Source organism: Peromyscus maniculatus, chromosome 9 (genome assembly GCF_049852395.1).
Source record: "Peromyscus maniculatus bairdii isolate BWxNUB_F1_BW_parent chromosome 9, HU_Pman_BW_mat_3.1, whole genome shotgun sequence".
NCBI lineage: Eukaryota > Metazoa > Chordata > Mammalia > Rodentia > Cricetidae > Peromyscus > Peromyscus maniculatus.
Genome location: NC_134860.1, coordinates 65,267,389 through 65,291,748, shown reverse-complemented (window position 1 = coordinate 65,291,748; position 24,360 = coordinate 65,267,389). Strand labels below are relative to the sequence as shown.

Below are 24,360 nucleotides of genomic sequence, written 5' to 3'. Positions count from 1 at the left end.
TGTCTGCATCTTTTTGCCACTTAAAATGTGATTACACAGGTTCTGAGCTTTACAGAAAGTGTGTGGAGTAGTATGATGAGCTTGTACCACCCATTGCATCAACAGAGGGCCACAAGCTGTCCCTTTTTTTTAGGGTATCTCTGTTGTCCTGACTGTTCTGGAACTCACTCCATAGACCACACTGGCCTTGAACTCAGAGATCCTCCTGTCTCTTCAGAGTGCACCCTACTGCCCGACTCGCTGTCCCATTTTTATGCTCCCACTATTTCATCTTTTCCCATCTGTTGTTTTTAAAGTATGAATTTAACAAAATAGAAAACAGTAAAACAACAGGGATTCTCCCTCCTTCCATTCACTCTTTGAGACAGGATCTCATGTAGCTCAGGCTGGCCTCAAAACTCCTTATATAGCACTCCTAAACTCAAACTCCCAAACTCACTGAGTATCAGAGAATCCTTTAGAATTTTGATCCTCTGGCTTCAACCTCACAAATGGTAGGACGTCAGGAGTGCACTACTACACCCTGTTTATTTAATATTTTTTTAATATGATTTTTCACTTTAAGTATATTTTTGCTGATTTGCGTATTTGACAGTCTTAAGTTTTGTGTTATAAGAAATTATTTTAGGATAGGATTTTGGTACATAAAACTTGATTTTATGAAACCTGAATTAAAATGAATTGTATCTTTTCAGTTCTTTGCTTCCTGTTTTGGTAGGGTTTAGACTTGTGAACTGGTTCTTGGAAAATACTTCTTAAATGGAAATGGTAGAGTCTAAATATATACCAAATAAGGACATAAAACTCTGGAGAAATAACCAGTCTTTAGGGTATACCAAATCATGTTTTAAAAATCTATTCTGTATGGTTAATAATAGACTTTAATACAGTCTCTGTTCCTTATAGTAGTATATGTGTTTAAGTTTAGGCATGAAGGTAAGTTAGAAAAAAATGGTAGAAACCTGTTTTGCAGGTTTTAAAGCATTGATTGACCCATGGGCCATATTCTAAAACTAATAGCAATGGTCTTATTTAGCATTCTTTCTTTGACATGAGATACCTTTCAGCACTAGCTTTGCTACTGACTGATCGAGTCACATTCATGGCAAGGGCTGTCACTCAATGTATGTAAATTTGCCCAGTAAATAACCTCAATGGCAGTCTGTAGTATCAGCCAATTTCTTGGTTGTATTTTAAGGTAGTAAGTTTTTTTTAAAAATACGTTTAGTGATAAAAAAAAACCTGTAAGAAATAATGATTATTAAAAGTGAGTTATCTTGCATTTGTCTCAAGGTTTGAAAATAAATTGGAAATTAAACATCATTTAATACTCTAATAGTAATTTTATAATCAATTTAAAATCAGTGAAGTCCTTGGGAATTGTGGAATAAGTTAAATTGTGACAGATGAAAGATTGCTTGAATGAGTAGACAGGTTGCCTTATTTGCTGATGTGTGCTTGCCTGGTTCATCTTCAGGGTTAGTTGTAAGAAGAAAGATGACTGTAAGTTAGCTCTTGATGGGGAAATTGGAATATTGAAGATAGGTATTTGGCTAGTATGTTCAGTTGTGTTGCTTCCCTTGTCTTACCTGAGGTGAAGATAGAGAGATTATAATTAAGTCATTAAGGAGTTCCAAGTTGCTTCCTTAATAGAAGGAAAGAAATAAAAACCTGGACACAGATTAGAGTTTTCTGTCTGGGCCCAGTGTGTAGAAGAGTTGTCTGGCTGTTACGTAATGACAGCTGCTAGCATTATTGAGCGTTTATAGAATACACACTTTCATGTGTTGTGCTTTTTGTTTCATCTTATTGTTTATTTATTTATTGTTAAGATTGCATTTATGTATATATTGTGTGATGATGGCCCACATGGTGGGAGATCAGAGAACTTGGAATCAGTCAGTGTTCTGCTAATGTAAGTCCCTGGGGATTCAACACACATTAGTCAGAAGAGTCTTAACCACTGAGACATCTCACTGGTCTATCTTACTTTTTTGTATGTGGAGATGCTTTCTTATTCTATTGCCCAGGCTGGCCCAGAACTCACAGCAGTCTGCCTCCTGCCTCAACCTCCCAAAGTGCTGAGATGACTGGCTTGAATCGCTATTCCTAGACCATTGCTTTGTGTGTATTTGTTCACTAATCTCCATAAACCCTGTGAAGTAAGCAGACCTTGTTGAGAAGGTTAATGTATTAACTGTAATCTTGTGCAAGTGGAGCCACTAAGATGCTTATCTTGCCTTCATTTTCCTAATGCAATTTGATTTCAAATTCTGATCTCCAACCTGAGCTCTGTGGCTCTACCTGTAATCACAGCTTTCTGGAGGCTGAGGCAAGAGGACCAGTGTGGGATATAGAGCAAGATACTGTTTCTCTTATTTTAATTCAGATAAAGGTATTTTGCAGTGTTTTTGTTTGTTTTGTTTGATTTTTGTTTAGCCAAGGAAGAGGTGGACTTTGAAGTCCATTCTTGGGCATCTACCTCCCAAGTACTAGGATTACATGCCACCATGACAACTGGTCTTTTTGCTTTATGTTTACAATATGCTTTATTTTAGGGGAGCTAGTTCCGGTAATGGAACCTAGAACTGAGGACCTTGCATGTACGAGGCAAGCATTCTACTGCCCGTATTTTTTTTTTTTTTTCCTATGGGTTGTGGTCTGATTGTTCTTTATTTTATATCTAGAATCCACTTATGAGTGAGTAGGTATTTTGTTTTAATATTATTTCTTTTTGGAGATTTACTGATTTTCTGCCAATGCCATTTTGAAACTGAGATATGAACTATATATAGATGGGTTAGAATGCTTTGTGATGCTTTTAATGTTTTGCAACTTTGCATTGTGTGTGTTTATACAAAGGCATTTTGCTTGTCAGAGTTTATAACCACTGTGAAAATAATTGTCACTTAGTCCCTTTGTTCTCAGTATATGATCTGGCAACCTCTGAACTCACTGAAATGTTTATGAATTCAAAGTTTTTTCATAATGATAGATACTACAATGAATTTGCCTTTTACACTGTGTTGCCATTTATAGCAATGGTGAGAAAGCCACATGGGTCAGCCCACAGGCATATTAATTGGTGCAATGGCACCGCATTGCTAATGGTCACAGTAATCCTCGGCAACACACACTAGCCGTTGAGAACAGTCCTCCTCCTCCTCCTTTTATTATTATTGAGACAGGGTCTCTTTATGTAGTCTTGGCTGTACTTGAAGTCTTGGCTGTACTTGAACTCACAGACCACAGAAGTCCACCTACCTCTGCCTCCCAGGTGCTAGGAGTAAAGGTGTGCACCACTATGCTAAGATAGAACTGACCAGTTCTACTTGAATACTCGTGACAGAGTAGTAACTACTGATACTTTGGCTTGAATACCTTTACCTCTCCCTTTCCCCTCCCCTCTCCCTCTCCTCTCCTTTTCTTTCTTTATGAGACTGGTCATGAACTCGATCCTCTTGCCTCAAACTACCAAATATTGATATTACAGATGTGTGCCACCACACCTTGTTTATGACATGCAGGGGATTGAACCCAGGGCTTCAAGCATGCTAGGCAGGCACTCTGCCAGCAGAGCCACATCCTCAGCCCTGTAGTCTCTCCATAACATCTTTGATACTATGTAGAGCTTATTACCACGAGAAAATACTTTAAAAATGTAAAGCTTTTTTGGTCTCAGATACTGTCCTGTCCATAGAATATGCCTAGCATTTGCTTAGTCTCTGAAGGTGGAATATGTATAGTGTCTGAGTATATGCAGGAGCCTGCGCCTGTATGCCTAGAGGCCAGATGTTTTTTTTCCCTTTCTCATTCACTCTACACCTTGTTTTTTATCACTTACTTATTTTCTTATTTAGAGACAGGTCTTAACAATGTAATCCTGGCTGGCCTGGAACTCTAATTCAGATCAGGTTGGCCTGGTAAGCAAGAGATCTGCCGGCCTCTTGTTGTCTTCCAAAAGATGGGCTTAAAGGTGTTCAAAACCAAGCCAGTCTCCACCTTACCTTTGGGACAGGGTCTCTCACTGAATTTGGAGCTTACTGTTTGACTACACATTTAAAACTGTCATGGGGCTAGGCTTAAACTCAGTACAAGTGCCTAGCAAACCTTAAGACCTAGCTTCACTCTCCAATACTGAACTTCTATAGATCAGGTTGGCCTCCAGTTCTTGATCCTCCTGTTTTTATACCTCTAAATTCTGGGATTACAGGCATGGACTTCCATTCTCAGATCATCATGACATCTTCATTCATATGTGTATCATTAAACTTGATTGTCATTCTAAATTAAGACTTTAAAAATATTTGCTGTTATATTTATGAGTGTTTTGCATGCACAGCAAGACTATGTGTTGGTGCCTATGGAGGTGAGAATAGGTTATCAGATGCCCTGAAATTGGAGTTAGGGACAGTTGTGAGCTGCCATGTGGGTGCTGGGAACCTCTGCAAGAAGAGTTGAGTACTCTTAATAGTTGGACTATCATTCTAGCCCCTACTTGGTCAGTTTCTAAAGCATTGTTGAAAATGCTAAAATGTGTATACTTCTTGGGTGGCTGAGAATAAAGCTACATAAGTTCATGCCACACAGTAATATGATAGTCCTAAGTTTTTTGTATTTTGTTTTGTTTTCTTCTGGCTGAGGGAGGCTAGAGAGATAGCTCAGGAGTTAAGAGCATTTGTTCTTGCAGAGGACCAGAGTTCAGTTCTCAGTACCCATGTGACTCACAACCATCTATAACTCAAATTTCAGGGGATCCAATGCCCTTATTTGACCTCCTTGTGCAACAGCACACATGTGGTGCACATGTACAAAACAATAATACATGAAAGAAAATAAATCTTTTTAAAAGCAATTTTTTTCTTTTGTGATTTTATTTATTTTTTGGTTTTTCGAGACAGGGTTTCTCTGCATAGCTTTGCACCTTTCCTGGAGCTCACTTGGTAGCCCAGGCTGGCCTCGAACTCAGAGATCCGCCTGCCTCCGCCTTCCGAGTGCTGGGATTAAAGGCGTGCGCCACCACCGCCCGGCCATGATTTATTTAATTTTGAGGCAGCATGTTGAGAAGTAGAAACAGAGGCAGGAGGATCTCATTAGGTTTGAGGTCAGCTTTCATAATGAGACCCTGACACAAAAAAATGAAAAAAGGAAAACAATCCCCTTTCTTCCATGTCATTTTGAGCACAGGATCCTCTTCCCTTATCATGGAGAGTGCTGGAAATATAGGCATGTGTCACTTTGCCTAAGAAGAAAAATAATTTCCTAATTTATTTTTAATTTATTCTTCCCTCGTATATATTACATCCTGATTGAACTTTCCCCTCCCTTCACTTCTCCCAGCCCTCCAACCCCCCCTCCCCCATCTACTTCTGGTTCCCTTCAGAAAAGAGCAGGCCTCCTAGGGATATCAACCCAACATGGCATACAAGTTACAATACTAGACACATACCTTCATATCAAGGCTGGACAAGGCAACCTAGCAGGAGAAAAAGGGTTCCAAGAGCTGGCAAAAGAGTGTGAGACACCCCCACTCCCACTCTTAGGAGTCCCACAAGAACACTAAGCTGCACAACCATAACATACATACAGAAGACCTAGCTCAGACCCATACAGGGTCTGTGATTGTCACTTCAGTCTCTGTGAGCCATGTTCTCCTATAAGAATAAAATAGAACTAACAAAGTGGGTTGATTAGTAAAGACTCTTATCACCAAGCCTGAAGACCTGAGTTCAATCCCTGGGACCCGGTAGAGGGAGAGAGTAGATTCTTGAAGGTTGTCGTTTTACTGCCATTCATCTGTGGCACAAGTGCGTGCGTGCGTGCGTGCGTGCGTGCGTGCGTGCGTGCGTGCGTGCGTGCGTGCGTGCGTGTAGTTTTTGGATAGGCAGGAAGGAAGGCAGTGATAGGGAACAAACACTTGCCTTACTAGTCCAAGGAATGCCTAGTGTAGGCACGTGCTGAGCATTCAGGAAGTTCAGTTGCAGTTCCATCAGCAACATTGACAGATTACCATCAAACAGAACAATCTTCTAGTGGTTTGTTGTTTGTTAAGATTTTGTTTTTCATTTTATGAGTACTTTGTTTGCATGTTTGTCTTCTACCATGTGCCAGAAGAGGATGTCTGGTCTCTTGGAAGTGGAGTTACAGATAACTGTGCACCACTATGTGGGTGCTAGGATTTGAACCCTGCTCATCTGGAAGAGTCTACTGGGTCTTCTTTTTAGCTTCATAATAGGAGAATCTTAAGTCTTTCTAGTCTTCAAATCAAGGTCACTTGGTTTTTTGACAATTTGGAGCTCATGGGTGGTCAGGAAATGCTCTGATGAAATGAACATTGCTTGCTTTGGGTGGGTTAGGAGATTGGGAAAACCAGGCCAAGAATGTTGGTTTATCACAGTTGAGGTTAGGCAGTGGAGTGGTCCTTTGGCGTTTGAGTAATTTAAAATTGTTTAGTAATGAAAGTTCAAGTGTGGTCATCTTTTTTCTTCTTTTTCTTCTTTTCTCAGTCTCCTCTAGTGTTTGTTCTTTCCTGTCATGTATTCTCCATACCTCTGGCAGGAGTAATGGAATCGGGTAATGAAAGTTCAAGTGTGGTCATCTTTTTTCTTCTTTTTCTTCTTTTCTCAGTCTCCTCTAGTGTTGTTCTTTCCTGTCATGTATTCTCCATACCTCTGGCAGGAGTAATGGAATCGGGTGAGGATGGCGCCCACTTAGAACAGGCTAGGGTCAGTTGCTCACAGCAGCAGTTGGATGTGGGGAGTTGGGAGCACCTGAAGGCATGGTATTGACCCTACTTGTTTCAGCTTTAAAAAGCCTTGCCTGTAACTTCCCTTGCTACTCAAGAGAATAGTGTAAATGGCAAATGTTCTCTTTTCTTTCAGATGTTTCATGCATATCTCAGGTCTTTTCCAGAACTTGCCTAGACAGGTGAATGTAGTCAATTTCCTTAGGAAATTCTATAGGTGTTTGAAGAGAGTGGAAAACAAATTATATTGCCAGTGAGTTAGCCTTCTTGCTTGCACGCTCCCTCCCTCCCTCCCTCCCTCCCTCCCTATTTAGAGCATGTTGATTTTTCTAGAGTCTTTAGCTTTATGTGGGTGTGCTGGGTAGGATCTTGGTAAGATTCGGCCTTTGATTCCTCATCTGGGTCAAGGATTGTGCAATTCTAACATTGCAGGGAGACTGCATTGTGATAGACAAGATGGCTCAGGGTGTTTTTTGTTTTTGTTTTTTTTTTTTTAAGGGAAGGGGGCTCAAGTACGGAAATAACTCTTTACTTTGTTCCTGAGTGGATTCATTATGCCAAAAATTGTTCCATAAATAAATATTGCCAGGGAGCTCTGTGCTAGATGTTAAACACAAAATAAAAACATAAACAGTCTTGGGGTGGGAGCTTTGTACTGGTCTTAGAAGAGCAGTGAGCATTAGATTGTGTATCCATTTCTAGATTAAACTCAAGTTTAGTTGAGGCTGGATCTTGCTGTTTTAGTCAAGTTTGCTTATGCTAGATTCTAGATTGTCTCCCAATGTTGTGAGAATGAACTTAAGAAATAAAGTCTTCTCTTCAGCCCTTTAATCTTACTTATCCTTTCACAATTTCATGAAGATAGATGAAGTATTTTTGTAATTTATTTCTCCCATTATCTTCTCATCCCATTCTGTTCAACCCTTCCTTCCCAGGGAGTCCAGTTTTTTATTTTCATGTCTTTTTGTTTGTTTTTGTGACTCATTGAGTTTATAATTGGGGTTGCTTTTATGATCAGACATTGTTTGTTTAGTTAAGACTAAAGTGGTGGCATCTCATGCCTTAAGTCCCAGTACTTGGGAGGCAGAGTCAGACCGATCTCTGAGTTCGAGGCCAGCCTGGTCTCCAAAGAGAGTTCCAGGACAACCAGATCTACACAGAGAAAACCCTGTCTGGAAAAACCAAAAAAGAAAAAAGGAAAGACAGAATATCCCTATAGCACAGTATAGCCCAGAACTCACTAGCCCAGGTTGTCCTGGACCTTTTGACAGTCTTCCTTTCTCAGCCTCTTAGGTCCTAGAATTACAAGTGTAAGCCACAATGCCTGGCCTACATGCCTCTTCTTTTATTTACATCTTGATGATTTTCTGTTACTTAGTTCATTGGGAACCTTTTCTATCTCTGGTTTCTTTCTCAGATCATCTAAATTTAGATTTCGTTTATTTGGTTTTCTTGGTGTACATAGTCTAGATGAACAATTTGGTTTTGACCTATCCTTACCTGGAATGTCCTTCTCAGACTTTTAAAGTCTTTGCTTCTGTTGTTTTCATATTTGTAAAGTATGTGTCATAATAGCTCTTTTTCACAATCGATCATCATATTTTATCAAATAAAATAAGTACTTTTGACATTTTAAATTCATAGCAATCTTCCCTCGCTTACAGGCTATAATATTATTTCATGCATACTCAGACATTGGATTATTCTACCCACAAATACTTCATTCAGCAGGGACTACTGCTAATGGACTCTCATCCTATTAGCAGATTTAAGTTCAAAGTCAAATTCCTGATTGTTTCACATAACAAAAATATTCTTTTAAATTAGGATTTAATAACATTTACACAACTATCCGAATCAGGAAGCAAACACCAAAGGAATTAGTAGTCCTTACTAAAAGTTGTAAGAATTCTCCCAAAATGTAGAACAGAAAAAGGGGAAGTGGGGGGAGGGGCAGATCAGTACAGAGTCCCAACAGCCATGTCCAAGGGTCTCCAGAAAGAACAAATGGGCGAGAAAGGAGAAAAGAGATTACTTGACAGGATGAGAAGGTCCAGTGTGTACCACCATCTCAATAAATTACACAGAATAACATCCCCTCAGAAAGGAAGACATGAGCTATAGGATAGCACCGAGACCCTCTGCTCCTCAACTGCATAGCAGCAGCACGCAGACAGAAGCAGTATCCTCCAGAAGCTGAGCCTGGCTGCGTACCATGCTGACCGCTAGCCAGGCGTGTCCAATCTGTAGCCCTCGGGGTGCAGTGGTTGTGAACGGGGGCTCCACCACAGACTGAGGTTTCTGTTGTGTGTTGTTGTAAGTGGACTTTGTAGATGGCAACAGTTCTATTCCCTTTTCCCAGATCTCTAGATTTGTGTCAAGTTGACAAAACTCAACCAGCACAGCTACATAGGAATTCATTATTCTCTGCTCTTCTTCCTACTTTTCCAAATAGTTGAAGTGCTCTTGAACACCAAAGTTAATAAAAGGGCAGTTTATACTGTTTCAGTTAGATCCAGCTCTACGTGGTTCTTCCTTTACCTTCCTGTCTGTATTTATATCTTTCTCTCCTAGAAATGCCTAGTCAGCTCTGTGCTGTCTTGTTAGAATGTAAACAGAATCTGAATCTTTAATAACGTGAAGCCAATGAAGTAGCCTGTATTTCCTTTTTTTTTTATGTGACGTAACAGTCTTGGAGTAAAATGCATATAAGGTTTTGTTGTTGTTTTTGTTTTTTGGACAGGTTTTACTGTGTAGCTCTGGCTGTCCTAGAACTTGCTTATGTAGACCAGGCTGGCCTCATAGACACCCATCTGCCTCCGCCTTCCAAGTGCTGGGATTGAAGACATGAGATCCTATGCCTGGCTGTCTTCCTTTTCTTTTTAACAGTGTTGAAGTAGTCTGCTTCCTTGCACAAGCTCTTTCCCAAGTACTTAGTTTCTTTTTGTGCTGTTGTGAATGGAGTTGTTTTAATTTCCTTTTCCGGTTGTTCATTGTCAGACTGTAGTAACTAACATGCCAGATTTTTGTGTATTGATTTTGTATTCTTTAACTTCCTGGAGCAGCACTGCTACTGCTTAAGTGGGGTGTTAAAATACTTGAGGATCCTCTTTTAAACCTGGGGTTCTGGAGAGATGAAGCTAAGTTCTTGGGCACTATACTGTACAGGATAGCTGCTTGTGGAGTAGATCCCATGCAGCCATGTGATAGCTCTGTCCTTGTATTAGCATCCTCCTTAATGCTGTTTCCTAAATACCCACCGTCAGAAGACAAAGAACCGAAACTGCTTACCCAGTAGGCCATACGTTTTGTGCATGTTGCCACTTGACTGACTAACTTTCATACCCCCTCCCCCCACCTTCCTTTTGTTTGAAAAAGGGTCTCACTGTGGCTCTGGCTGTCCTGGAACTTACTCTGTAGACCAGGTTGGCCTTGAACTTACAGGAATCCACCTGCCTTTGCCTATGGAGTGCCAGGATCAAAGGTGTGCACTACCATACTTTGCCTCACCTTCCCTTCTTAATCTCCACTCTCAGAAGGTAGAATGTATATCTAAATTAGCTTTAGGATATTGAGGCCTGAGGTAGAGGCCTCAGTACTACAGGGAAGCTTTTCATTTATTAAACCCTAATTATTTTGTTTTGTGAACTAGAATACTATTGGAATGTAAGTTTGTCTCTGATTAAGTATTTGCACATTGTATAGCACTAGGAATCCCCATCACTGAGCATATTATTGCAAGGACTTATGTTCAGCAGTGGATGATTTATGCATCCTGCTGAGCAGTTATGTCTCTAGTTCCTTTTATGACTGTGGGTACATTGTTGAAATGTGACTGAACTTACTGAGTTTTGTAACTCACAATTTTAGAATTCACTTTATGGGGACTAGAATGATGGCTCAGTGGTTACCTTGGACCGGCATTGGATCCCCACCCAGTATCAGTAGTTCAGCATTCAACAGTCTGTAACTCCAGTCCCAGGGATCTGATGCCCTCTTCTGGCCTCTGAGGGAACTGTGTGCATGAGGTATACAGACATACATGCAGGCAAAACACTCATACTCACTATCATCATCATCATTATCATCATCATCATCATTTTTTTTTATCGGTACAAGGTTTTACTGTGTAGTCCTGGCTCACAATTATTTTTTTAATTAAAAAGAAACAATAAAACTCAGCACTCAAGAGGCCTAGACAGGATTGCTGCAAAGTTCAAGGCTACTGTTGGTTGGTTATATGGAAAGATAATGAGTACTAGGCCAGCCAGGGATACATTGTAAAACTCTGTCTTAGGAAAAAAATAAATAAATAAACCAAGTTTAAATTGCTTTGCGGCTTTTTTTTTTTGGTAGTTTTGTAGGCTACATAGTTTCTTTATGTACCTAGGCTTCCTGTGATTTGTAATTCTTCTGCCTTAGACTATTGGGTACTAGAGTTATACCTGTGTGCTACCACATCTGGCCTAAATTAATGTTTTTAATTGAGTTTGGTGATGCTGAAGTTTTTTTTTCCCCCCCAGAATTCAGCAGTAGTTGTTCAAATTACCATAGAAGAAAATTTCCTGGAAATTACTGATGTAGGTGAAAATATCATTGTTTAGTTCAACAGTAGAATTAGACTATCCAGGTAGGAAAACCAATACACGTTTTCTTTCACTTTTGAAAGAATGTGCAAAGTACCTTATTTAAGCAAATAGCTCTGTTGACTTGAGTGGTGAATGGTGATCTAAACTCCTGTGTTAAAACAAACACTCTGAAATGTCCCAACAAGCATAATGGGGAGAGTTCAGTGTCCTTGGAAACCCTGGAAGAGTGCCCTAACTAAGCTGTGAGAAGGAAGCCCTTGTCAGGAACCGGTACAGACCTGCAGGTACACACCAGCAGCCCAGAGGAGTGACATTGCTGACTGCCTTAGTGTTTGTTCACAGGATTGAGAGCTGGAGAGTAGAAGAAGGGCCGGTGTGAGTGGCTGGAGTAGAAATGACCGGTGGCCTCTAGGGCAGGTGGTTAGGTTAATTGGGTATTTTATTTTGTCTTTTGAAGCAGGGATTAAAAACCAAATAGCTTGATAACTGGGGCTATAACTAAAGGGTAAAGTGCCTGTCTCACAGGTCCTGTGAGGTCCTGCAAGGCCCTGTGTTAGGTCTTCAGTACTGCAAACAACAGCAGTGCATACACAAACCTGCCTCCTCCCCTACAGGCATGCCTGTACACACACACACACACACACACACACACACACACACACACACACACACACACACACACACACACACACAGTGGGGGCTGCAGCGAGACAGCTAGGGCTTAGTTGAAATTATCCCAGGCTTCTCTCTCTGGCGTGCAGCATTGCCGCCTGGTTAGACAGTTCTTACTGCTTTTCTGTGCTGACCAAGGAACTGGAGTGGGCAGCCCCCAAGATGGCTCCAGTGGAGACTGCCTGATGTTCTGGTCCTTGTGTAAGCCTCTTCCCTTGATATGATAGATTATTACCAAAAAGGTTTGGGCTGCTCTCTTTTGTTTTCTTGGCGGGGAAACCAGCTACCATTATTGTGAACTTTTCTGGAATCCATGTGGCAAAAACTGGTTGGTATCTCAGGCCAGCATCCAGGAAAACTGATGCCTGACAACAGTCATGGGAATGAGTCTGTGGCTGACACTTACCTAGTTTTACCTTGGGAACATCCTCTCTCCTGACAACCAAAAGATAAAGCCACGAGAAAACGGTTTGTATTTTTAAGACACCACCAAACCTAAAGTTAATTCACAGCCCTCACTGCTCATATCTTTTAAGTTCTTTTAAATGCAATCCATCACTGCCTTTCCAAAACCCTGTCTGCCTGGCTTCTGGAGAAACATCCCACCTTACCAGCAACCCCAGTCCCGTCATCTCCTTCTTCCGTGGTTCCTGCTCAGCTGCCAGGGATAGGAGATCCTCAAGGCTCTAAGCCCACAACCCTGGTTTTCTTTGCCTCCCCACAAAGAAGTTACCTTGAAAGGTTACATGACTTGAAATGCATTCTGAAAACTCTTACTGCCAAATCATTCCAGTTGACTATATGACATTCTGCTCAAATGTCCAGTCAAAGATGTGCAATGGACTACAGCTCTTTTCTGTTTTTCTCTTGCTGGGTGTGTTTTCACAACCTCGGTACTGTCCTTTGGTCCATCCATCCATCCTGTTTCTGACAGTGCTTCCTGCCTTCAGAATGCATTCTTCTCTGGCTGCCAGCCTGCTCTGATTCTTCTTATTACTTGCTTAGTAAGAACACATTCACACAGTTTTCATCCCTTGAAAACATAACTTCCTTTTAGAAGTGTAATGAAGACAGGAATTGAATTTTAAATACAGCTTCAGACCAGGTCAGAAAATAGCTACCTGATGTTTTATCTACCAAAATTGAGAAGAAAGGGAGTTTTTTTTTTATTTATTTTTATTTATTTTATTTTATTTTACAATACCATTCAGTTCTACATATCAGCCACGGGTTCCCCTATTCTCCCCCCTCCCACCCCCTCCCCTTACCCCCAGCCTACCCCTCATTCCCACCTCCTTCAGGGCAAATCCTCCCCCGAGGACTGCGATCAACCTGGTAGACTCAGTCCAGGCAGGTCCAGTCCCTTCCTCCCAGACTGAGCCAAGTGTTCCTGCATAAGCTCCAGGTTTCAAACAGCCAACTCATGCAATGAGCACAGGACTTGGTCCCACTGCCTAGTTGCCTCCCAAACTGATCAAGCCAATCAACTGTCTCACCTATTCAGAGGGCCTGATCCAGCTGGGGGCCCCTCAGCCTTTGGTTCATAGTTCATGTGTTTCCATTCATTTGGCTTTTTTTTTTTTTTTTCAATAATTGAATAAAACCGAAATTTATTATAAGCCACAGTCTCCTAGGGACCTCCATGCTATATATATATAGCCTCCATGGTTCTATGGGTTGTGGTCTGATTGTTCTTGATTTTATATCTAGAATCCACTTATAAGTGAGTACATACCATGACTGTCTTTCTGGGTTTGGGTTACCTCACTCAGGATGATTTTTTTTCTAATTCCATCCATTTGCCTGCAAATTTCATGCTTTCATTGTTTTTCTCTGCTGAGTAGTACTCCATTGTGTATATGTACCACATTTTTTTCATCCATTCTTCCGTTGATGGGCATCTAGGTTGTTTCCAGGTTCTGGCTATTACAAATAGTGGTGCTATGAACATAGCTGAGCATGTATCTTTATGGTATGAATCAGCATTCCTTGGGTATATGCCCAAGAGTGGGATGGCTGGGTCTTGAGGTAGTTCAATTCCTAATTTTCTGAGAAACCGCCATACTGATTTCCACAGTGGTTGTACAAGTTTACATTCCCACCAACAGTGGAGGAGTGTTCCCTTTGCTTCACATCCTCTCCAACATTGACTGTCATTGGTGTTTTTGATCGTAGCCATTCTGACAGGTGTAAGGTGGTATCTCAGAGTCGTTTTGATTTGCATTTCTCTGATGATTAAGGATGTTGAGCATTTCTTTAAATGTCTTTCAGCCATTTGTGATTCTTGTTTTGTGAATTCTCTGTTTAGCTCTTTAGCCCATTTTTTAATTGGACTCTTCAGTATTTTGATGTCTAGTTTCTTGAGTTCTTTATATACTGTGGAGATCAATCCTCTGTCAGATGTGGAGTTGGTGAAGATCTTTTCCCATTCTGTTGGCTGTCTTTTTGTCTTATTGACTGTGTCTTTTGCCCTGCAAAAGCTTCTCAATTTCGAGAGGTCCCATTTATTAATTGTTGTGCTCAGGGTCTGTGCTGTTGGTGTTTTATTTAGGAAATGGTCTCCGGTGCCAATGCGTTCAAGAGTGCTTCCTACTTTCTTTTCTATTAAGTTTAGTGTAACTGGATTTATGTTCAGGTCTTTGATCCACTGGGACTTGAGTTTTGTGCATGGTGACAGATATGGATCTATTTGTAATCTTTTACATATTGACATCCAGTTATGCCAGCACCATTTGTTGAAGATACTTTCTTTTTTCCATTGTATAGTTTTGGCTCCTTTGTCAAAAACCAGGTGTTCATATGTGCATGGATTAATGTCAGGGTCTTCAATTCTATTCCCTTGGTCCGTATGTTGGTTTTTATACCAGTACCAAGCTGTTTTTATTACTATAGCTCTATAGTAGAGTTTGAGGGCAGGAGGGAGTTTTTAAAAAGATATAAGCAGAAAGAATTCACTTGAATGAAATTGCTTTTTTTTTTCCCTTTTGTTTGGCTCTTGGGTGTGTCAAACTGGCCTAGAACATTCTTTACGGGAAATTGAACTCCTGATTCCCTGCCTCCACCTCTCTAAGTATTGGAATTGTAGGTTGCCACCATGTTACTCTTAAATTGCTCTTCCTATAAAAGTATGTATGGTGTTCCTTTTAGTTAAGGGTTTTTGAGGAAATCAGTGGTGTAATCTTTTGGATTAGTTATCCAGTTGCTTTTTTTTTTTTCCTTAAAAGTTTTCTCTGCCCTTTAGATGCTGTTAAATGAAGCTTGTGAGGTACATACTTGCCTATTAGTGATGAGGTCCATTGAGCCTGCAGGAAGACCTTGACATTTTTCTTGATGTTTATTTTTATTTTTTATATACGTTTGATTGAAGATTTGTTCATATCTGCCCTCTTGGCTTTAGTTTTTTCATTTGTTGAGCCTGTGTATTAATGTAAACAAGTTTACATGTTTGTGGTAAGGATTAAATGCTAGTTCATTGCATGTGGCTTACAGCAGCACCAGTACTGCACTGCACTGGCCCTGAGTCCAGGGTTGCTTACTAGGATTTCTGAAGCATCTCTGCTTTGGTCTCCAGTTTTCCTATCTGCTCACCTTCCTGTTCAATCCCAATCTTCTGTGATGCAGCTTGAGTAATCCAGGGTGCACAGCTGACTGGGTTGTTTTTAGTTAACACTAAATGTGCTGTCTTGGGGCATCTGAATAAGGTCTGTAATATACCTAAAAATCTCCTTAGTTTTTTCATCTAAATATTTTGTCTGTTTGTAACCTATGAGAAAGCAGATTTGAATTACAAATGACCGTTGCAACAAATGGACAGTATAGTATGTTCTGATTAGTTTGTAAAGCTTCTCTATAGACATCAATAGAAATCACTTCTGATTAAAAAAGAACTTACTTTGAAAACAATGTTGTGGTGCCCCCCACCCCGTTTTCTCTGTGTAGCCCTCTATGTTCTGGAACTCACTCTGTAGACCAGGCTGGCCATAAGCTCAGAGATCTGCCTGCCTCTTCGTCCAGAGTGCTGGGATTAAAGGCGTGTGCCACCACTACACCACCACCCATTGAAAAAATTTTTATGTGTGTATGCTTGAGTGTATGTATGTGTGTGCACCACATGCTTTCAGGTGCCCTTGGAAATCAGGAGTGTTGGATCCCTTGGAACTGGAATTATGCATGTTTGTGGGTCCTCAGAACCATCTCCAGCCTTAAAAGAACTTTTTTTTTTTAATTTCAAATTTTAAACCTATGAGATAGGAGATATGGTGGCACATGGCTTTAATCCTGGCAGAGGCAGGAAGATTTCTTGTGTTCAATGCCAGTCTGATCTGTTTAGTGTGTTCCAGGACAGCCAGTACTATACAATGAGATCCTGTCTCAAAAGTGGCTGGTGGCTAAGATATCCATAGAGGTAGAGTGTGGTTTGTTTGCATAGACACCAGAATATCGACATCATCGATATTACTGATGATTTGAGACTGGGTCTCACTCAGTAGTCCTGGCAGGCCTGGAATTTGCTATGTAGACCAGGCTGGCTACAAATTTGCAGCACCCATTTTTGGTGCTGAGATTAAGGTATGAGCCATCACTCATGGTTTGCATTAGGCAACTGGAATAATTTAATGTGTGGAGCTAATTATGAACCAGTTCAAAGTTACTGGATATCTAGTAAAGATAGTATCTAACTTTAGGTTTAGAATGGTCATTTTATAGCTCTTGTAACTTACACAGCAATTTCACACTGAAGCTTACCTGTTAAAATCATACCTGGAGGCTAATGTATTAACAACTGTTTATTTCTCTTTGTTTCAGGAGGGTATGTAGTTGCATTCTGTTGTTTGCTTTTTATTCTTCTGTTCTTTGGGGGCCTGCCACTCAGCTCCCAAATAAATCACATACGGAGGATTATTCTTACTTATAAATGCCTGGCCTTAGGTTGGCTTGTTTCTTGCCAGTGTTCCTTAACGTTAAATTATCCTGTCTATCTTTTGCCTCTGGGCTTTTCCCATTCTCTTACTTCTGTAAATCTTATTCTTACTCTGATTTGCTGTGTAGCTGAGTGGCTGGCCCCTGGAGTCTTTTTCCTTCTATATATTCTCTTCTCTCTTCCAGCCCTGCCTATTCTTTCTCCTGACTTGCTATTGGCTGTTCAGTTCTTTATTAGACCGTCAGGTGTTTTAGACAGGCAACGTATCACCGCTTCACAGAGTTAAATAACAACATAAACAAAAGTAACACACCTTAAAATAATATTCCCCAACAGCATTTTGTTCAACCAAACATGATGCCAGATTTTATCCAGGAACAAGTTATAAAGGGAGACTGGTTCCAGATTGCATCTCTGGAAAACACATTCTGGACCCTAGTTTTCATGGGAACATTACAGTGTAGGTTTTCTGTGAGCATGGACAGCCAGTGGTTTTTGTTGAGCTTATAACAAAACAATCCTTTTTACTAAGTTGGATTGAGGAAAGTTCTGGACACTTTGTTCCATGCAGATTTCTCCATTACCTAGTTGGAAATCACAGAGAACTTGGGGTGATATTTTAGCCAAAAGGCATTTGGAAACATGACCATGATCAGCTTGGTATAACCCCAGGCTTCTGTATGTGTACAAAGAGGCAGCAGAGCAAGGCAGTTGAAATTCTGTTACTTGCTTGGGCTTTAGACTCAGACTTCAGTCACCTAAAGTAGACCATTTGGAAAACATAGGTCACACTGTGTTGACCTTAACACCCAGGAACAGCTAATGTTTTGTTTTATTTTACTATTTTATAAAACGTTTCACTATGTAACCTTGGCTGGGCTAGAATTCTAGGTAGAACAAGCTGGCCTAGAACTCATGTCTTCCTGCCTGCCTTTGTCTTCTGCGTGCTGGGGTTAAAGAGTCTCTAAGAGGCTGTTACCACCTGTACGTCATACAGCTAATGGCAAAGTAGGAATTAGACAGTCTTAACTTTTGGGGCATTTCTTATGCCTGTTCCATACGAATGTGGCCCTGAAAAGGTGTCATAGATGAGGGTATCTCAACCCTTGAGTGGTTTTCTGAGTAGGACCTAGGAAGACACAAGCAGCTTTATCTTACACCAGCCATCTCATCCTGCTCATGCCCTGACATGAAGGCAATGGGAATACACTGGTTTGTACACCCCTGGATTCAGCAGGGGGTCAGCAGTGGGGGAGGCATTGACCTCCAGATGCCTCTTCCCCCAGTTTTCCCTCAGCTTCTTGGGTACAAGAGGGATGTTCTAGTTAGTACCAAGTGGGGAAAAGAAAGAAAGAAATGCTGTTTCCTGGGGGTCTGTGAGTAGGCCAAGCCTTTTTATTTTTGAGAGAAGAGTTTTTCAAAGGACAGTATTGCGTTTAGTTTGCTCTGCAAGGCGTAGGAGACATTGCTCCAACAAACCAGATATGTGGTAGGTTTAAAGGCCTACCTTGGGAAAAATATTGAGGACTTGGAGCTCCCTCTAGAGGACAAGAGTCAAAAAGGAGCCTCCTAAAGTTCTTTAGGGAAAGAACCTGAAGTTAGCCTTCCTTTTTAAGCAAGAAGTTACTGCTTTATGAATACATTATCCTTCTCTTCTGGTGTTAGGGATCACACAGGACAAAAAGTCTCACATATGCTAACTTAACTTCATTCTAGTCTGAGTGTTTGTTTATATAAGGGAAAAAGGAGTCTTGCTGAAAAAATTTGGGTTAGTCATGACTAAAGAGCTATGTGGAGCCAATGAAAAAACAGATGGTGAAAACGGATCATGCTTTTTAATTGGGATATAAGTATATAACAAGCAGATCAAGAATCGGACTTCTGTTTTAAATAGACCTAGTAAAACGAACAGAGAAACAGATAATCTGTTTGCCTGATGTACTCACCCCACCTCTCCAACATCTGGAAAGAACAAGTACTGGAAGATTAACAGGATGATGAGCAAGGTATAGGCTTATGTCTAATTAAACACGTGAATGAGCTGACACTTACCTGCCTAAGCTTTAGAGCCTAGCTGACTGCTGAGCTGTTTGCTCAAAGGACAATAGTGTTAGCAATGGTCAGGTGTTCTGAGGTGCATAGCTTTATAGCCTTTATTATAGTCCGCCTTTTATTCTTTGTCTACTCCTCTCTGCAGAACTGGTGTGGATTCATTTCTTTAAAAATACAGCTATAAAATGAAACGTTAATTTTGTACTGATGGGCTGAATAAAAGTTTTTCTTTGTGTGTGTGTATGTGTGCTTAGGAAGGCCAATGATTGGGGTCAAGTGTGGTCTTCTGTTGCTTCCCACCTTAGTTTTTGAGGTAGTTTTCCACTGAACTTGAGTTTGCCAATTTGACTGGACTGGCTGGCCAGTGAGTCCCAGAACCTTCCTGTCTCTACCTCCTAGTGCTGGATTGCAGGTGTCTGCCATCATGTTCACTTTATGTGGTGCTGATGTCAAACCCAGGACGTCATACAGTATGGGCTGTCATCAGTAAACCATGCTAATAGGATTGGGTTAGTTCCATTTCTGTTGCTGTGATAAATGTCTGTGATAAGTGTCAAAGGGCTGGGGCAGGAAGCTGAGAGATCATCATATCCTCAACTTTAGATACTACCCCAGGTAGAGAGAATGAAGTGATTGGGAGACTGAACTGTCAAATCCCACCCACAGTGACATACTTTGTCCAGCAAACAGTGCCACCAATTGGGGACCATATGTTCAAATACTTAAGCCTGTTAGGGATGTTTTCCACTCCGACCACAAGGAGGATATACCATAGTAACACTGTGACATAAATGGTCACTAATATCTGTGATCTTCCTGCCAGAAACCCACAATTGTAGCATCGCCATGAAAAAATAAAATGCATTTCAATTTCGGATTGAGAGGTATCCTGCTGTATACTGCTAGGATGCTCAGAATTGTTAAGTTCATCAAAGACAAGGTAGTTTGGGAAACTCATAGGTCAGGGAAGCTAGGGAGACATGACACTGTAATGGTAACCTGGGGAGGTTTGGGAACTGAAGAGGCACAAGGGGGCAATTCTGAATAACAGCACTGTCAAGTTCATTTCAAATATGCCAAGCTGCTTCCTTATCTGTGACAAATGTACCCTAGCAGTGCAAGGTGTAAACAATGGTGGAAACTAGGTAAGTTATGTATAGGAACTCCCTGTATCACCTTTGTGACCTTCTGTAAATTTAAAACTAGAAACAAGTTTCTGAAAGAGGCTTGGTCTTTGTCAACTTTATGCAGTTAGTATTTGTTAAATGTTTGAGAAGTGAATCACTTGTTAGAAGTCAGTATATTACTACTTACAGTTGAGCAACAGCAGGCTCTTCTGTAGCAAAGCCAGGGAAAGCCTGTGGTAGTTTGAATGTAGTTTGTCTTTCCGGGGTTCATGTTCTGGCTCCATGGTCCCCAAGTATAACCATGTGGAAAGTGAACCGTGGGATCTGGGTCCTTGTTGTCAACTCTTACAAGAGGCTAACGAAGGTTGTGTGAGACCCTAGATCAGTGTAGTTGGACTCCAGATTCTCCAGCAGAAGGCCATGGGTCTAGGGAAAACTAGGCAGTTGTGCAGATTTGTGGTTCTTTCGGGCCTTCAATTTTCTGCATTAAAAGCTGTCTGATGGCCAGGTGGTGGTGGCTTACCCCTTAATCCCAGCACTTGGGAAGCAGAGAGAGGCAGGTGGATCTCAGTGATTTTGAGGCCAGTTTGGTCTACAAAGTGAGTTCCAGGACTGTTACACAGGGGGCCATTGAGATTGGCGAAAGGAAGGAGGAAGCTTTCAGGACAGTGAGAAAGCCTAGTAGCCAAGGTTCGGACAGCTAGCTAGCTCTGGTTGTTATAGCCCTTTAGGGAGGCAGATGATAATGAGCATTTGTATGTATTACTGAAAACATGAGTGATGTAAAGTTTTGAATGCCATGTAGTACTTGGGGAATGCTGTAATCCGTTAATGTACCCTTGAAGGCTTTAAATCCAGAAAGCTTGGTAACAATTAAGTAAGTGAAAGGCCTGGTTAGGATTATAGAATGCCTGGGAAAAGATTCTAGTGTTTGGATTTTGCTACTTTCCTGTGACAAACTTGTTTTCACATGGTGAACTTAACCTTTTAGTTACACAGTACTTCAAGCTTTGAGAAAATCAGTCACAGTCACCATACACCATGTAGTTGAGTCACTCCAAAAGCTCCAGGCCCTGTAGTGTGTCTCCCATCCCTGACCCTAGCACTCAACTGTTCCTCTGTTGTTAGTTCAGCCTCTGCTGTGCCATTAGCATCTAGCTTTGTTCACTAGCCCAGTGCATTCTGAGATGTGTCCATGCTGTTACTTCTATCAGTAGTGCTTTCTTGCTGATTAGTGACATTTTATGTCTGGGTGTAAACCTACCCTGGCTAAGGTCATTGTGTTGTGTCCAGTTTTCAGTGATCACAAAGCCTCTGAGCACGGATGTCCCGGGGTTTTTTTTAGTTTTCATTTTGCTTGGATAAGTACCCAGTGCATGATAACAATTTTAACCTTAGGCATTTGTATTAGTTTTCTCATAGCTGACAAGCAATTTAGGGGTGATAAAGAGTTTGATTTGGCTCATGGTTTGAGGAGATATAGTCTCATGCTGGGGAAGGCAATGGTGGCTGTCCACGCTCCACATTGCCCTTCCCCTGGTTTTATTCAGTGTGGGACCACAGTCTCTGAGATGATTGCCACCTGTGGGTTTTGCTTCCTCAGCTATACTAATCTGAAAACACAGACATTGGGAGGTATGTTTCCTAGAGGTTTCCAAATTTGGTCAGGTTGACACTACAGACTCACCATCACAGTGCTGAAGAGATGCACCCCTGTGGGTTTGCAGTGTTGCGTTCCTGTGCAGTATGTAAGTGCTGACCGTTTGGTCATGGGAATAGTGTGTAGAGGTATTCTGGCCTTTCTATGGGAAAGGATACAGTAATAGTCTTCATATCTGTTACCTGCCTCCCTGTCTAAGCTCTGGTCATTGGTTTCCGGTTTCCTGATCGATCGTCTTTATTTTGTCCAAACAGCATCACACCTACTTTGTAACGTTTAGGAAATTGGTATTATAAGCAGCTTTAGGATACATACTTGCCTTTTGGTACTGAGCTCGTGCAGTCACACAATATTCTTTGCTGAGATACTAAAATAATAGTAGTTCTCTGAAGTAGGATTAAAATTTATCTTCCCTTGAATTTTATGACATTTGAACATACATGCATAGCATTTGAAAACATGGCTCAGCATGAGCTTGGCCTTTATTTTGTATTTTGAAGTGCAGCTTGCCAGACCCTACAACCCAGATGGTTAGACACACTTCAGCAATTTATCCAAGATGAGTCGTCTTCCCCTTATTTGTCCTCCCTCCCTCCCTCCCTCCCTCCCTCCCTCCCTCCCTCCCTCCCTCCCTCTTCGAGACAGGGTTTCTCTGTATAGCTTTGGCGCCTTTCCTGGAACTCACTCTGTAGCCCAGGCTGGCCTCGAACTCACAGAGATCCACCTACTTCTGCCTCCCGAGTGCTGGGGTGGCGCACGCCACCACCACCTGGCTATTTATTTATTTATTTATTTTTTAATTTTTTTCAAGACAGGGTTTTTTTCTCTGTAGCCCTGGCTGTTCTGGAACTTACTCTGTAGACCAGGCTGGCCTCAAACTCAGATCCACCTGCCTCTGCCTCCTGAGTGCTGGGATTAAGGCGTGTGCCATCACTGCCTGGCTTTCTGTACTTTTTACCTGTTGTTTCTGGGAGTGAAACAGGCTCCTGTGTGCTAAGAATATTCTCTACCTCTGAGCTACACTCAGTCCTGTATAAGGTTAAAATGAAGAGGCATCTCTACATATTTATTTGATCTTTATGTGCTAGGATTAATTTTGTCTTTTATCTTTCTCCGTTGGCTTTCTTTATTACTTTTAATAGGGTAGCTGTGTAACTTTTGCTAGCCTAGAGCTCCCTATGGTAGACCAAGCTGATTTTAAACAGGACAGTCCTCCTGCTTTTTACCTTCTGAGCCCTGGGTTATAAACTGTTCTACTATGCGTGGCTGTGTGTGTGTGGCTGTGTGTGTGTGTGTGTGTGTTTGTACACATGTACGTGTACATGTATGTGGTGTGTGGCATGTATGTGGCATGTGCATGTGTAAGCCAGAGGTCAATGTTGATAGCCTTGTCACTCTGCCTTATTTTTGAGATGGGATTTTCTCACTGAACCTAGAGCTCATTTAGACAGGCATTTGACCCACTGAGTCATCCTTCTAATTCTTTGGTGTGGGGGTGTGTAGCTGGAGTTTTCTCGAGTCCTGCCCAGTCCCACGGATCCTACAACTGCTTATAAAATAATCATTCAGAAGCTCATATTAATTAAACTGCTCGGCCATTAGCCTACCACTGTCTAGCTCTTACACTTAAACTCAGCCCGTTTCTGTTAATCTATGTGTCACCGTGTGTTCCGTGGCTTTACCTGCTGCCTTTACATGCTGCTCTCTGGACGGCAGGCTGGCGTTTCCTCCTCTCAGCCTTTTACTTCCCAGACTTTTCTTCTCTCTTTGTCCCGCCTATACTTCCTGCCTGGCTACTGGCCAATCAGCGTTTTATTTATCAATCAATCATCCCCAGCAGGGGTGGGTGCCTGCCTGCCTGCCTGCCTGCCTGCCTGCCTGTGTTTTCTTCCTTATGAATACATTCTTGTGTTCTCCTTTCTTGCAGAGGTGGAATTTAGAACGTGTAATCACTCAGTATCCTCAGTACCTTGACTGTAGCAGGTCCTGAATTAAGTGCTTAGTTATCACTTAGTCATTACTAAGGTCTTGAAGTTGGTTTGTTTGGTTCTAGGTGCTTTGGTGAATACAGGAGCTTTGGGGGTGGGGGCAACAAACTATAAATACTTAGACAGTATTCCTTTACATTTATTCCATGATTTACAGAATCCTGAACTGCTACTGTAACCATATGGCTGCTGAATTTGAATCCTGGCTTTGACACTTGATACTTATATGTAGCACCACTCCCTAACATACCTGATCTCTAGAGTTTCCCTTTGTTCTTCTAGACATGGAAAATGAGAAACGATACAGTAATGCTATGAATAGGAAATGAACATCATTCAATGCTCACTTGGCACATTGCAGTTTCATGTATCTGTGTCTGTTAATACGTTTTGGTGTTATTTTGTATAAATAAGTTGTGCTTGTTTTGTTAATGTTAATAAGTATCCAGTTCTTACACAAGAACTAGAGTTGTCAGACATTCTCTGAAAATGGCTTGATGCTAAACAGCTTTAGATTTTAGTATTTAGTACTGGGCTCCGGTCATTAAATGTGCTTATAAAGACATTGGTGGGCCATAGTTTCCACTCTGGGACTAGAAGTGCCTT

At 41.3% G+C, this 24,360-nt stretch overlaps 1 protein-coding gene across 1 annotated transcript in view; it reads left to right on the top strand.

The window, feature by feature from the left end:
* Ppp2r2a (protein phosphatase 2 regulatory subunit Balpha) overlaps positions 1-24,360 on the top strand; it is a 64,124-nt gene that overhangs the window by 8,229 nt on the left and 31,535 nt on the right. The gene's annotated exons all lie outside the window — the stretch shown is intronic.